This window comes from Panulirus ornatus, chromosome 66 (assembly GCF_036320965.1).
Source record: "Panulirus ornatus isolate Po-2019 chromosome 66, ASM3632096v1, whole genome shotgun sequence".
Taxonomy (NCBI): Eukaryota; Metazoa; Arthropoda; class Malacostraca; order Decapoda; family Palinuridae; genus Panulirus; species Panulirus ornatus.
Genome location: NC_092289.1, coordinates 9,696,133 through 9,709,291, shown reverse-complemented (window position 1 = coordinate 9,709,291; position 13,159 = coordinate 9,696,133). Strand labels below are relative to the sequence as shown.

At 39.2% G+C, this 13,159-nt stretch overlaps 1 protein-coding gene across 1 annotated transcript in view; it reads right to left on the bottom strand.

Annotated features, from left to right (window-relative positions):
• Window positions 1–6,577, bottom strand: part of LOC139746949 (cytochrome P450 2L1-like) — a 163,954-nt gene extending 157,377 nt beyond the window's left edge. Inside the window, exon 1 of the mRNA XM_071658644.1 lies at window positions 6,441–6,577. The gene's annotated coding sequence lies outside the window, so the exon portion shown is untranslated. The remainder of the gene's footprint in view (window positions 1–6,440) is intronic.
• Between the last annotated feature and the right edge of the window lie 6,582 nt (window positions 6,578–13,159).

Here is a 13,159-nt window from a genome sequence, read left to right as displayed (position 1 = left end):
AGGAATGCGTGGGAAGTATTCTTTCTCTACTATCTCCAGGGATAATATATATATATATATATATATATATATATATATATATATATATATATATATATATATATATATATATATATATATATATATATATATTCTATATATATATATTTATAGAATATATATATATATATATATATATATATATATATATATATATATATATATATATATATATATATATATATATATAACAACGCACACTTACATAATCCCCGCCAGTAAGGATTCGAACTGCCGTCAATATCGTGGAATTTAGATAAGTTAACTACCTGGCTACGGTTCCCATGATAACAGTCACTCATTTATCGGGGATCAACAGCTGGGTTGGCTGTGGTCCGGTTACCCAAGCCGGGACTCCATCCAAGGTTGCGAGATTAACCACCTTTTTTGTTTAGAGACTCCAGTCTCCAGTCAGAGATAAAAGTCCATACTCAGGTTAGGGCTTTCAACGAAAGATAAAAAATTCTAGAGGAAGAAATGGGAAGAGCGAAAGAAAAAAGACATCTTTTCGAAAAGGGACAAATCGCAGTTGTCTGGAGGAAAAAAACAAAAAAAAAATTTGAGGAGGTGAGGAGTTTCAACAGCCACACAAAATACTAACGTGACAGTAGCTGTTCAAGTATTGTTTGATCCTGTTGATGGCGGGAATACACAAGGAGCCAGGAGCAGTATTAACAATGGAGGGAAAGTGGATGAACACTGCGACGTCATGCTAGTATGTCATACTGGAGGAGTTGATAAGAAGGAATCATAAAGAATTTCTGACATCTAAACAGGACTCCCAGGGTTCCTTGGATGAATGCTTATTTCACTGACGTAGGGTTAGCAAGATGAGTCGGATATGGCAGTGAAACCAAGTATGTTTATTGTGTGGAGCAGTGGGATTAGATGGGTCTATGGAGAGAGATGGAAATATTGTAGGGTAAGGAGGTTCAAAGACAGAGGAAGTAGTTGCTTCTGTCCCACTGGAAAGACAGAGGAAGAATTTACTTCTGTCCCGCTAGAAAAAAAAAAAAAGTTCAAGTTTGTGTTTATAGAGCACATTGTAACAAGATATGTATACCGGAGAGAAGGCTGCAGATTCGCAGAAAGTGGAGACATGAAATGTTGAGCTGTCAGCGTGTGAGTGCCTTTGGATATCTGCTAAAGAAAGATATAATGATAAAAAGGAGACAGAGCGCACGAGACACAGCAGAATCCTAAGGGAAACCACTATTGATGGGGAAAAAGGAAGAAGTTGATTCATTAACATTTATGGGAATAGATCAGCCAAAGAGGACGCTAGGAATGAGTGAACACAGTGAGGAAGGCAAGCTAATATAGGGGAACTTAGAGATGAGGCGCTAATGCCTTACGCTGTCAAAAGCGTTTCATACATCAAGTGCAACTACGAAAGATTCGCCAAACTATTTCAGAACTGATGACCAGGCATTAGTAAGAGAGGAGAGATGTTACCTGCGGATCTTGCCCTACGGAAGCCATACCACTGGTCAGAGAGAAGATTGTATGATTTGATAAGTTGATACCAATGGGATTTACTGGCCTTGAAAATAGTACAAGTCAAAGCAACTGGACGGTATTTGGAAGGATTGAAATGGTCACCCGTTTTAAGGACAGGCTTCACCAGTGCATGTTTCCAAGAAGGAAAAGCTGTGGTATTTTGATAAAGCTTCGTATTATTTATAGGTTCTTTCTCCACAAATGTTCTTTATTCGATGGGTGCTATTTACAGTCCAGAGAGAGAGAGAGAGAGAGAGAGAGAGAGAGAGAGAGAGAGAGAGAGAAGAGAGAGAGAGAGAGAGAAGCATCAAACATAAGTAGAGGACAGAACATTTCTGCTGGTACCGCGGAGGTCAAGAAGGTTAAGGTTGGAAAAATGGCTGATTGTAAGTAATGTATACAAATACAGATGGACTCGTGTCCAATTGTATGGAGGTGAAACTAAGGATGGAATGAGGGGAAACTGTACTTGGTATTGTTGGAGTTCTGAAACCAAACTTACTAAAGAGATAACATCTAAGCATTTTTGTCCATAACAGTGAGTAGGGACGGTGAAAAAGTGAAAAAAGGAAGGTTAGCCCTTAATAAGAAGAGGCTTCAAATTTCAGGAAATAATAGTAATTGGACCATTCAAACAATACATAATAGGAAGCGTAACAAGAGAATAAGACATAATAATCCGAAGATTTCTAATGAACTAAACCAAATATACATGAAAATCAAGTGAATACACTTGAAAATAAGCCAAATACACATGAAAACAATGAACAATCAAGATGGTTTATGAGACAGAGACACGCACTACTTAGATAATTAATTACTTATAAAGGAGGACTACAATTACCAAGATACAAAAGTTAGATTCTCACGTAGACTGTCGTGGAGACGCAAGTTCGTGGAGTGTGTACAAGAATATTTCCTGTACCATCATGTCACTAAGCATGCTAGACATTATCTTCATACCAGCATGTTACTAGGCATGCTAGACATTATCTTCATATACAGCAACATGGGAAACTGAAGGTATCATGTCGTATAATACACTAAATGGAAAGAGAACATGTTCTACTTAAATTTGATCTTTTGATGAATTAGGACGTAAAAAGCTATATCTATAGCATTCAGGATGCAGGGTATTGTGATGGAAAAATCTGGACATTTTCAGTGGAGTAGATACATGGGTGCCATTATTTTCAAATACAAATGGAGGAGAAGTTCAATGTAATATGTCAAAAAGTAAAGGGGATTCATGATATGCTGTGAAAAAATTATGCAAGCCAGCATTTTGCAAGGTATGGGAAAGAAAGGAACGAATATATCAGGATAAGAAAGGAGGAACCTAAAACTTAGAAAAGAATATTGTAGATAAAGCAGTAGATAATCAAGAATACATCTGTCTTCATCAGAAATAAATTGTCAATTAGAGAGTAGCTGATTAAGTGAAGGGATTCAGAAAGGAGTTGTATAAGGTGATGTAAGGGTTTGCCAGGAGCTGGATAATTAGTTCAAATGTGATTTCACAAAGGAAGACAACATAGCGTCAGGGAGGACATCTTGAAGGGCATTGAAATACCTAAAGAAAAAAACATAAACAAATGGTTCTTAACCCCCTATAAGGTTCATAGATTTGGGGAAATTCCTCTGTATGCGCTGAAAATGTGTACAGAAACACTTGACAAATCACTTGAAATCTTTAAGATGTCGCTGAAGAAAGCTAAACCGCCAGGGGAGAAAAAAAGGACAAAATCTTAACTTTTTATAAGAAAGAGACCAGAAGGAAACACTGAACCACAAACCAGTCTCCCTGGTGAGGATGGACATAATGAGAAAGTGAATGGCTTTTTCCTGAAGAGAAACTAAGTAAGAAAGAACATGGATGCAAGGAAATGGTGTCATGTGTAACAAAACTTTTCAATTTTTATGAGAGCGAGCTCCTTATTTAGACTAAGAGAAGGCTGTGTGGATTGCTTGAACCCGGACTGCCAGAAAGCATTTGACGCTATATCGCACTGGAAGATGGTAAAGAAGTTGGATCTCTAGGCAGAAATAAGGGGAAGGCTACTTTGATGAATAGCTTATCATAGTAGACAAGAACAAAGGACTCACATCAAAGGACCTTTCTTGAAATGGATTGCAGTCGCCAATGGCGTGCTGCAGGGTTCTGAGAACATTGCTCTTCTTGATCCAACCAAATGATTTACTCGAACGATTGGACTTCTACCTGAATGTTTCCAGTTGGTACCAAGGTCATGAGGGCGGTAAAATACCAGGAGCATTGCATCAACGATTAAGGTGACCTGGAAAAACTATAAAGGTGGTTTACTACATGGTCGATCAAATTCTGCCGAGTAAGCCTAAAATAATAAGGACGAAACACAGCAAAAGAAGGCTTAAGTATAGATATCATCTTTACGAATTCTGTCGCCAGAGTACCACGTTACGAAAACTATAAATCAGACAGCCTGTCCTTTGCCAAATATTTGAGCTGTTTTCGGATACAAGGACAAGAAACCATTAAACAATGTGCTTCTCATGTGTGGTCATCCCACTTAAAGAAGCACAAAGATCTAATAAAGAGTATCCAAAGGAGGGAAACAAAGATGGCACCAGATTAAGAAAATCTAGTTATAAGTAAAGGTTAGGGATCTTAAACGTATCCATCGCGGAAGGAAAAAGAGTAATGGGTGACCTGATGACAGCCTCTAAATTCTAAACCAGCTTTATGATGCAGATTGTGAACAATTCTTCGAAAGATGCAAGGATAGAACAACTACAGAACATAGCATGATGTTAAGCGAGAAACCTATTGGAAAAGATGCCAAGGAATTACTTTTATAGAATACGAATAGCAGAAGAATGTAATATACTTAGTTATGAACCATGACTTTAGATGGCATGTAGAAGTTTCAAAAGTTGTTTGATAGTAAAGAAAGCTCAAGAGGGCTCCTCTGAGTGTAGAACTCCCTCCACGTACAGCACAAATAATTGATAAATAGAATATTAGGTTACAGGTTGTGCATATATATATAATTTAAGGATGTGGATAAAATCTTTGGTGTGAGAATTTGATCCTTCACAAATTGTATACACAGGAATTTCATCATAATAAACAGACTGACTGCCTCTCAAAACTGAAAGATTGTGTTTACATAACCTCCTTATACATAAACCTACTATATTGGGTTAAGCTTAAAAAAGAGCGATACTGGGATAAATCATCTACCGTAAATTTCGATGTGAAACCTTTCCAAATGATAAGTTTGTATCACTTTTAGCGAAAATAACATAGTCACCATCAGAATCTGACCGAACCTACTGTAGAAAACGCGGAAGCAGATACATGGGTAACTGTATTAATTCTTAGCCCACTCCCGACCTCTCAATTACATCTCTAAAATTCATTACCGTTTCCTGAAATCTATAAATGATGAAAGTCAATGGTAAACAGGAAGCTTGCACTGACATCCCTTACCGATACCACAGTGCATCGACATGAAGTCACTTGAGCTACAATGCTTTACTGATCTTCCTTATCTTCGATGGGAAGAGACCGGACTGATCACTCAGTAGTACAAGACTTAGAATTGATTAGAGATGAAGCATATCATCACATTATACACAACACATACATCCATCTGTAACCCCCAATCCCCAAAACGAGAATATAAAAAAGTGTTCCAAGTCACACATTCCTTCCTAGGTCAACCAATCCCACATAATCCCTTAATTACTCTACCTTTTAACGTTTACTGTCCGTCAAGTCAGTGTGTTGTCTGTGTCTGTCTGTGTCTGTGGACGATGGACGTGTACTTCTGGTGTGATGTTGAGACTTAAATACCATTATCAAGATTTGGCACCTGATGAGATGGATTGTCTCCACGAAAATTATTGCGCCACATGTATAGATAAACTACATGTTAAATAGAATTATATGAAGTCCTACTGAAGTGCGATTTCACCTTCATATATATATATATATATATATATATATATATATATATATATATATATATATATATATATATATATATGTATATATATATATATATATATATATATATATATATATATATATATATATATATATATTCTTATGAGTCCACAGGGAATTTGAAACACGATAAATAGATCTTGTGTTTCATTTTCCCCATGGACTCATAGGAATATACTTGATTACGCACAAAATTGTGATCCTTTCCAATATATATATATATATATATATATATATATATATATATATATATATATATATATATATATATATATATATATATATATATAACTATATATATATATATATATATATATATATATATATATATATATATATATATATATATATATATATATATGCATATATATATATATATATATATATATATATATATATATATATATCCCTGGGGATAGGGGAGAAAGAATACTTCCCACGTATTCCCTGCGTGTCGTAGAAGGCGACTCAAAGGGAAGGGAGCGGGGGGCTGGAAATCCTCCCCTCTCGTTTTTTTTTTTTTAATTTTCCAAAAGAAGGAACAGAGAAGGGGGCCAGGTGAGGATATTCCCTCAAAGGCCCAGTCCTCTGTTCTTAACGCTACCTCGCTATCGCGGGAAATGGTGAATAGTACAAAAAAAAAAAAAATATATATATATTTTTTTTCCAGGCCCCCCCCCCCCCGCTCCCTCCCTTTTAAGTCGCTCTCTGCGACACGCAGGAATACATGGGAAGTATACTTTCTCCCCTATGTCCAACACGAGAGCAAAACTCTCAGAGTGACAGACGAAATAGTAATTATCATAGATCACGCTAAGCTTAGTACTGGAGAATACACACACACACACACACACACACACACACACACACACACACACCTTGGGTTTACAAAGTATAGATTATCTTATACCTTATATGTTGCAAATAATAGCTACGACGAAGTAACGGCAACTTGCGCTTAGTCACACTACGTGAACAGTACTTTGTTGTCTCACTGTTCAGCCCAGCAGACCCGGCGATGCCTGAGCGAATGGCCTCACATTGTTGTACCGCTATCTGAAAAGAGTTGTAATTTTAGTTATAGCGTCGTTCAAAAACTAGCGTTACAAAAGTCTTTTTTATTGCAATTAAACTCTAATCAGTATGAAATATAGCTCTTCTATTATGTTTATGTAAATGTAAATAGTTTAAAGCCATCAGTATGAATATTATTTTTTGCGTCATTATATCAAATTCCTGCTATTTTTACCTCTAGGAAATCTTGAGAAAATTCATATATGTATAATATCACATTTCCTACTCGTGGACATAATATCTAAGTGTCTGTAGGACAAGGAGGTGTGTAACATTTTACGTCAGGCAGACATGTTGGCCCAGTAATTCGCAGTGCTGCCAAGGTCAACAGTTCTGAGCATGTGAATTGTCATGATATTTACTTATGTAATATCTCACAGTACCAAACATGATGTGACACATGAAAATACTGACATGAAAAATAACAAAGGAAATTAGAGCAAATGAAGTGGAAAAATATTTGATTATGTACAATAAATGACTGTTGCCTGTGCATAAGCTTCAATAAGCACCTTTCCCCCTCCAAAAAAAAATTGCAATAAGAGAATAAAATTCAAAATAAAGGAGGGAGGTCATTGAAAACTTGTTTTCGTATCTCCCTTTAGTCTGTAGAAATTTAGATTTATAATGACATCTCTATGAATAGATGAAAACATTTCCTTACTACTAGTTTTTTGATAGATACATATTACTCAAGATCCCGGCAAACGATGGTACAGAGAGAATCTATGTCTCAACTTTTTCTTAGCAGTTGCTCATTATTATGGGAGCTAAGACGGCACGGAAAACTAATACCAATATTCCATATATATATATATATATATATATATATATATATATATATATATATATATATATATATATATATATTTTCTTTTTTGTTTTGCTTTGTCGCTGTCTCCCGCGTTTGCGAGGTAGCGCAAGGAAACAGACGAAAGAAATGGCCCAACCCACCCCCATACACATGTATATACATACGTCCACACACGCAAATATACATACCTACACAGCTTTCCATGGTTTACCCCAGACGCTTCACATGCCTTGATTCAATCCACTGACAGCACCTCAACCCCGGTATACCACATCGCTCCAATTCACTCTATTCCTTCCCCTCCTTTCACCCTCCTGCATGTTCAGGCCCCGATCACACAAAATCTTTTTCACTCCATCTTTCCACCTCCAATTTGGTCTCCCTCTTCTCCTCGTTCCCTCCACCTCCGACACATATATCCTCTTGGTCAATCTTTCCTCACTCATTCTCTCCATGTGCCCAAACCATTTCAAAACACCCGCCTCTGCTCTCTCAACCACGCTCTTTTTATTTCCACACATCTCTCTTACCCTTACGTTACTTACTCGATCAAACCACCTCACACCACACATTGTCCTCAAACATCTCATTTCCAGCACATCCATCCTCCTGCGCACAACTCTATCCATAGCCCACGTCTCGCAACCATACAACATTGTTGGAACTACTATTCCTTCAAACATACCCATTTTTGCTTTCCGAGATAATGTTCTCGACTTCCACACATTCTTCAAGGCTCCCAGAATTTTCGCCCCCTCCCCCAACCTATGATCCACTTCCGCTTCCATGGTTCCATTCGCTGCCAGATCCACTCCCAGATATCTAAAACACTTCACTTCCTCCAGTTTTTCTCCATTCAAACTCACCTCCCAATTGACTTGACCCTCAACCCTACTGTACCTAATAACCTTGCTCTTATTCACATTTACTCTTAACTTTCTTCTTCCACACACTTTACCAAACTCAGTCACCAGCTTCTGCAGTTTCTCACATGAATCAGCCACCAGCGCTGTATCATCAGCGAACAACAGCTGACTCACTTCCCAAGCTCTCTCATCCACAACAGACTTCATACTTGCCCCTCTTTCCAAAACTCTCGCATTCACCTCCCTAACAACCCCATCCATAAACAAATTAAACAACCATGGAGACATCACACACCCCTGCCGCAAACATACATTCACTGAGAACCAATCACTTTCCTCTCTTCCCACACGTACACATGCCTTACATCCTCGATAAAAACTTTTCACTGCTTCTAACAACTTGCCTCCCACACCATATATTCTTAATACCTTCCACAGAGCATCTCTATCAACTCTATCATATGCCTTCTCCAGATCCATAAATGCTACATACAAATCCATTTGCTTTTCTAAGTATTTCTCACATACATTCTTCAAAGCAAACACCTGATCCACACATCCTCTACCACTTCTGAAACCACACTGCTCTTCCCCAATCTGATGCTCTGTACATGCCTTCACCCTCTCAATCAATACCCTCCCATATAATTTACTAGGAATACTCAACAAACTTATACCTCTGTGATTTGAGCACTCACTCTTATCCCCTTTGCCTTTGTACAATGGCACTATGCACGCATTCTGCCAATCCTCAGGCACCTCACCATGAGTCATACATACATTAAATAACCTTACCAACCAGTCAACAATACAGTCACCCCCTTTTTTAATAAATTCCACTGCAATACCATCCAAACCTGCTGCCTTGCCGGCTTTCATCTTCCTCAAAGCTTTTACTACCTCTTCTCTGTTTACCAAATCATTTTCCCTAACCCTCTCACTTTGCACACCACCTCCACCAAAACACCCTATATCTGCCACTCTATCATCAAACACATTCAACAAACCTTCAAAATACCCACTCCATCTCCTTCTCACATCACCACTACTTGTTATCACCTCCCCATTTGCACCCTTCACTGAAGTTCCCATTTGCTCCCTTGCTTACGCACTTTATTTACCTCCTTCCAGAACATCTTTTTATTCTCCCTAAAATTTAATGATACTCTCTCACCCCAACTCTCATTTGCCCTTTTTTTCACCTCTTGCACCTTTCTCTTGACCTCCTGTCTCTTTCTTTTATACATCTCCCACTCAATTGCAATTTTTCCCTGCAAAAATCTTCCAAATGCCTCTCTCTTCTCTTTCACCAATACTCTTACTTCTTCATCCCACCACTCACTACCCTTTCTAATCAACCCACCTCCCACTCTACTCATGCCACAAGCATCTTTTGCGCAATCCATCACTGATTCCCTAAATACATCCCATTCCTCACCCACTCCCCTTACTTCCATTGTTCTCACCTTTTTCCATTCTGCACTCAGTCTCTCCTGGTACTTCCTCACACAAGTCTCCTTCCCAAGCTCACTTACTCTCACCATCCTCTTCACCCCAACATTCACTCCTCTTTTCTGAAAACCCATACAAATCTTCACCTTAGCCTCCACAAGATAATGATCAGACATCCCTCCAGTTGCACCTCTCAGCACATTAATATCCAAAAGTCTCTCTTTCGCGCGCCTGTCAATTAACACGTAATCCAATAACGCTCTCTGGCCATCTCTCCTACTTACATAAGTATACTTATGTATATCTCGCTTTTTAAACCAGGTATTCCCAATCATCAGTCCTTTTTCAGCACATAAATCTACAAGCTCTTCACCATTTCCATTTACAACACTGAACACCCCATGTATACCAATTATTCCCTCAACTGCCACATTACTCACCTTTGCATTCAAATCACCCATCACTATAACCCGGTCTCGTGCATCAAAACCACTAACACACTCATTCAGCTGCTCCAAAAACACTTGCCTCTCATGATCTTTCTTCTCATGCCCAGGTGCATATGCACCAATAATCACCCATCTCTCTCCATCAACTTTCAATTTTACCCATATTAATCGAGAATTTACTTTCTTACATTCTATCACATTCTCCCACAGCTCCTGTTTCAGGAGTACTGCTACTCCTTCCCTTCTTCTTGTCCTCTCACTAACCCCTGACTTTACTCCCAAGACATTCCCAAACCACTCTTCCCCTTTACCCTTGAGCTTCGTTTCACTCAGAGCCAAAACATCTAGGTTCCTTTCCTCAAACATACTACCTATCTCTCCTTTTTTCACATCTTGGTTACATCCACACACATTTAGGCACCCCAATCTGAGCCTTCGAGGAGGATGAGCACTCCCCGCGTGACTCCTTCTTCTGTTTCCCATTTCAGAAAGTTAAAAAAATACAAGGAGGGGAGGATTTCTGGCCCCCCGCTCCCGTCCCCTCTAGTCGCTTTCTACGACACGCGAGGAATGCGTGGGAAGTATTCTTTCACCCCTATCCCCAGGGATAATATATATATATATATATATACACACACACACACACACATACACATACATACGCACATATATACACACACACACACATACATATATATACATATGAAAAATGTAAGAAACAATTTAGAAAACTGAAACTTCTAGCTTGAAATGAAATGAAAAAATGAATGTCACATAATGGTTCAACTTCTGGCTATGGAAAAAGGAAATGTATAATTTATTTACACAAACGTCAATAGTAGTTCTCATCAATTTAACCACTGTATCAATAAGCTTCAATGTCTAAGCTACATTTTTTTCCAATTTCACTATTTTCTTGTCAAAGCACCATGTATGAAAACTATCACTCCAGTAACACAACTATAAACATTTACTTCTCCTTTAAAAAAGTTCTGGGGAAGTCTGTCTCGATACACTGCGGGACACTCTACCACCTGGCGAGGTTTGTGTTGCAATGGTTCTTGATTCACAAACGTAGTAGCATCACTGGTGGGCCAAGGTAGTACCGTTGGCGAAGAGGAGCTCATGAGACATGTCGGAAAGCATGCTACTGCAGGCAGGAGTGAAGGCTGATGCAAACTGGTATCGCTCCGGGTGGGTGAGCGACGAACACTGGAGGAGGGGCGTCCGTGCCAATATCATATACACATATACATATATACACATGTACATAATTCATACTGTCCGCCTTTATTCATTCTCATCGCCACCTCACCACACATGGAATAACAACCCCCTCCCCCCTCATGTGTGCGAGGTAGCGCTAGGAAAAGACAGCAAAGGCCACATTCGTTCACACTCAGTCTCTAGCTGTCATGTAATGATGCACCGAAACCACAGCTCCCTTACCACATCCAGGCAACACAGAACTTTCCATAGTTTACCCCAGACCCTTCACATGCCCTGGTTCAATCCATTGACAGCACGTCGACCCCGGTATACCACATCGTTCCAATTCACTCTATTCCTTGCACGCTTTTCACCCTACTACATGTTCAGGCCCCGATCACACAAAATCTTTTTCACTCCGTCTTTCCACCTCCAATTTGGTCTCCCACTTCTCCTCGTTCCCTCCACCTCTGACACATATATCCTCTTGGTCAATCTTTCCTCACTCATTCTCACTATGTGACCAAACCATTTCAAAACCCCCTCTTCTGCTCTCTCAACCACACTCTTTATATTACCACACATCCCTCCTACCCTTTCATTACTTACTCGATCAAACCACCTCACACCACACATTGTCCTCAAACATCTCATTTCCAACACATCCACCCCCCCTGCGCACAACTCTATCAACAGCCCACGCCTCGCAACCAAACGCCATTGTTGGAATCACTATTCCTTCAAACATACCCACCTTTGCTTTCCGAGATAATGTTTTCGACTTCCACATACCTTTCAAGGCTCCCAGAATTTTGGCTCCCTCCCCCACCCTATGATTCACTTCCGCTTCCATTGTTCCATCCGCTGCCAGATCCACTCCCAGATTCCTAAAACACATCACTTCCTCCAGTTTCTTCTCCATTCAAACTTACCACCCTATTAACTTGACCCTCAACCCTACTGAACATAATAACCTAGTTCTTATTTACATTTACTCTCAACTTTCTTCTTTCACACACCTTACCAAACTCAGTCACCAGCTTCTGCGGTTTTTCACATGAATCAGCCACCAGCGCTGTATCATCAGCGAACAACAACTGACTCACGTCCTAGGCTCTCACATCCACAACAGACTGCATACTTGCCCCTCTTTTCAAAACTCTTGCATTCACCTCCCTAACAACCCTATCCATAAACAAATTAAACAACCATGGAGACATCACACACCCCTGCCGCAAACATACATTCACTGAGAACCAATCACTTTCCTCTCTTCCTACACGTACACATGCCTTACATCCTCGATAAAAACTTTTCACTGCTTATAACAACTTGCCTCCCACACCATATATTCTTAATACCTTCCACAGAGCATCTCTATCAACTCTATCATATGCCTTCTCCAGATCCATAAATGCTACATACAAATCCATTTACTTTTCTAAGTATTTCTCACATACATTCTTCAAAGCAAAGAACCTGATCCACACATCCTCTACCACTTCTGAAACCACACTGCTCTTCCCCAATCTGATGCTCTATACATGCCTTCACCCTCTCAATCAATACCCTCCCATATAATTTACCAGCAATACTCAACAAACTTATACCTCTGTAATTTGAGCACTCACTCTTATCCCCTTTGCCTTTGTACAATGGCACTATGCAAGCATTCCGCCAATCCTCAGGCACCTCACCATGAATCATACATATTAAATAACCTTACCAACCAGTCAACAATACAGTTACCCCGTTTTTTAATAAA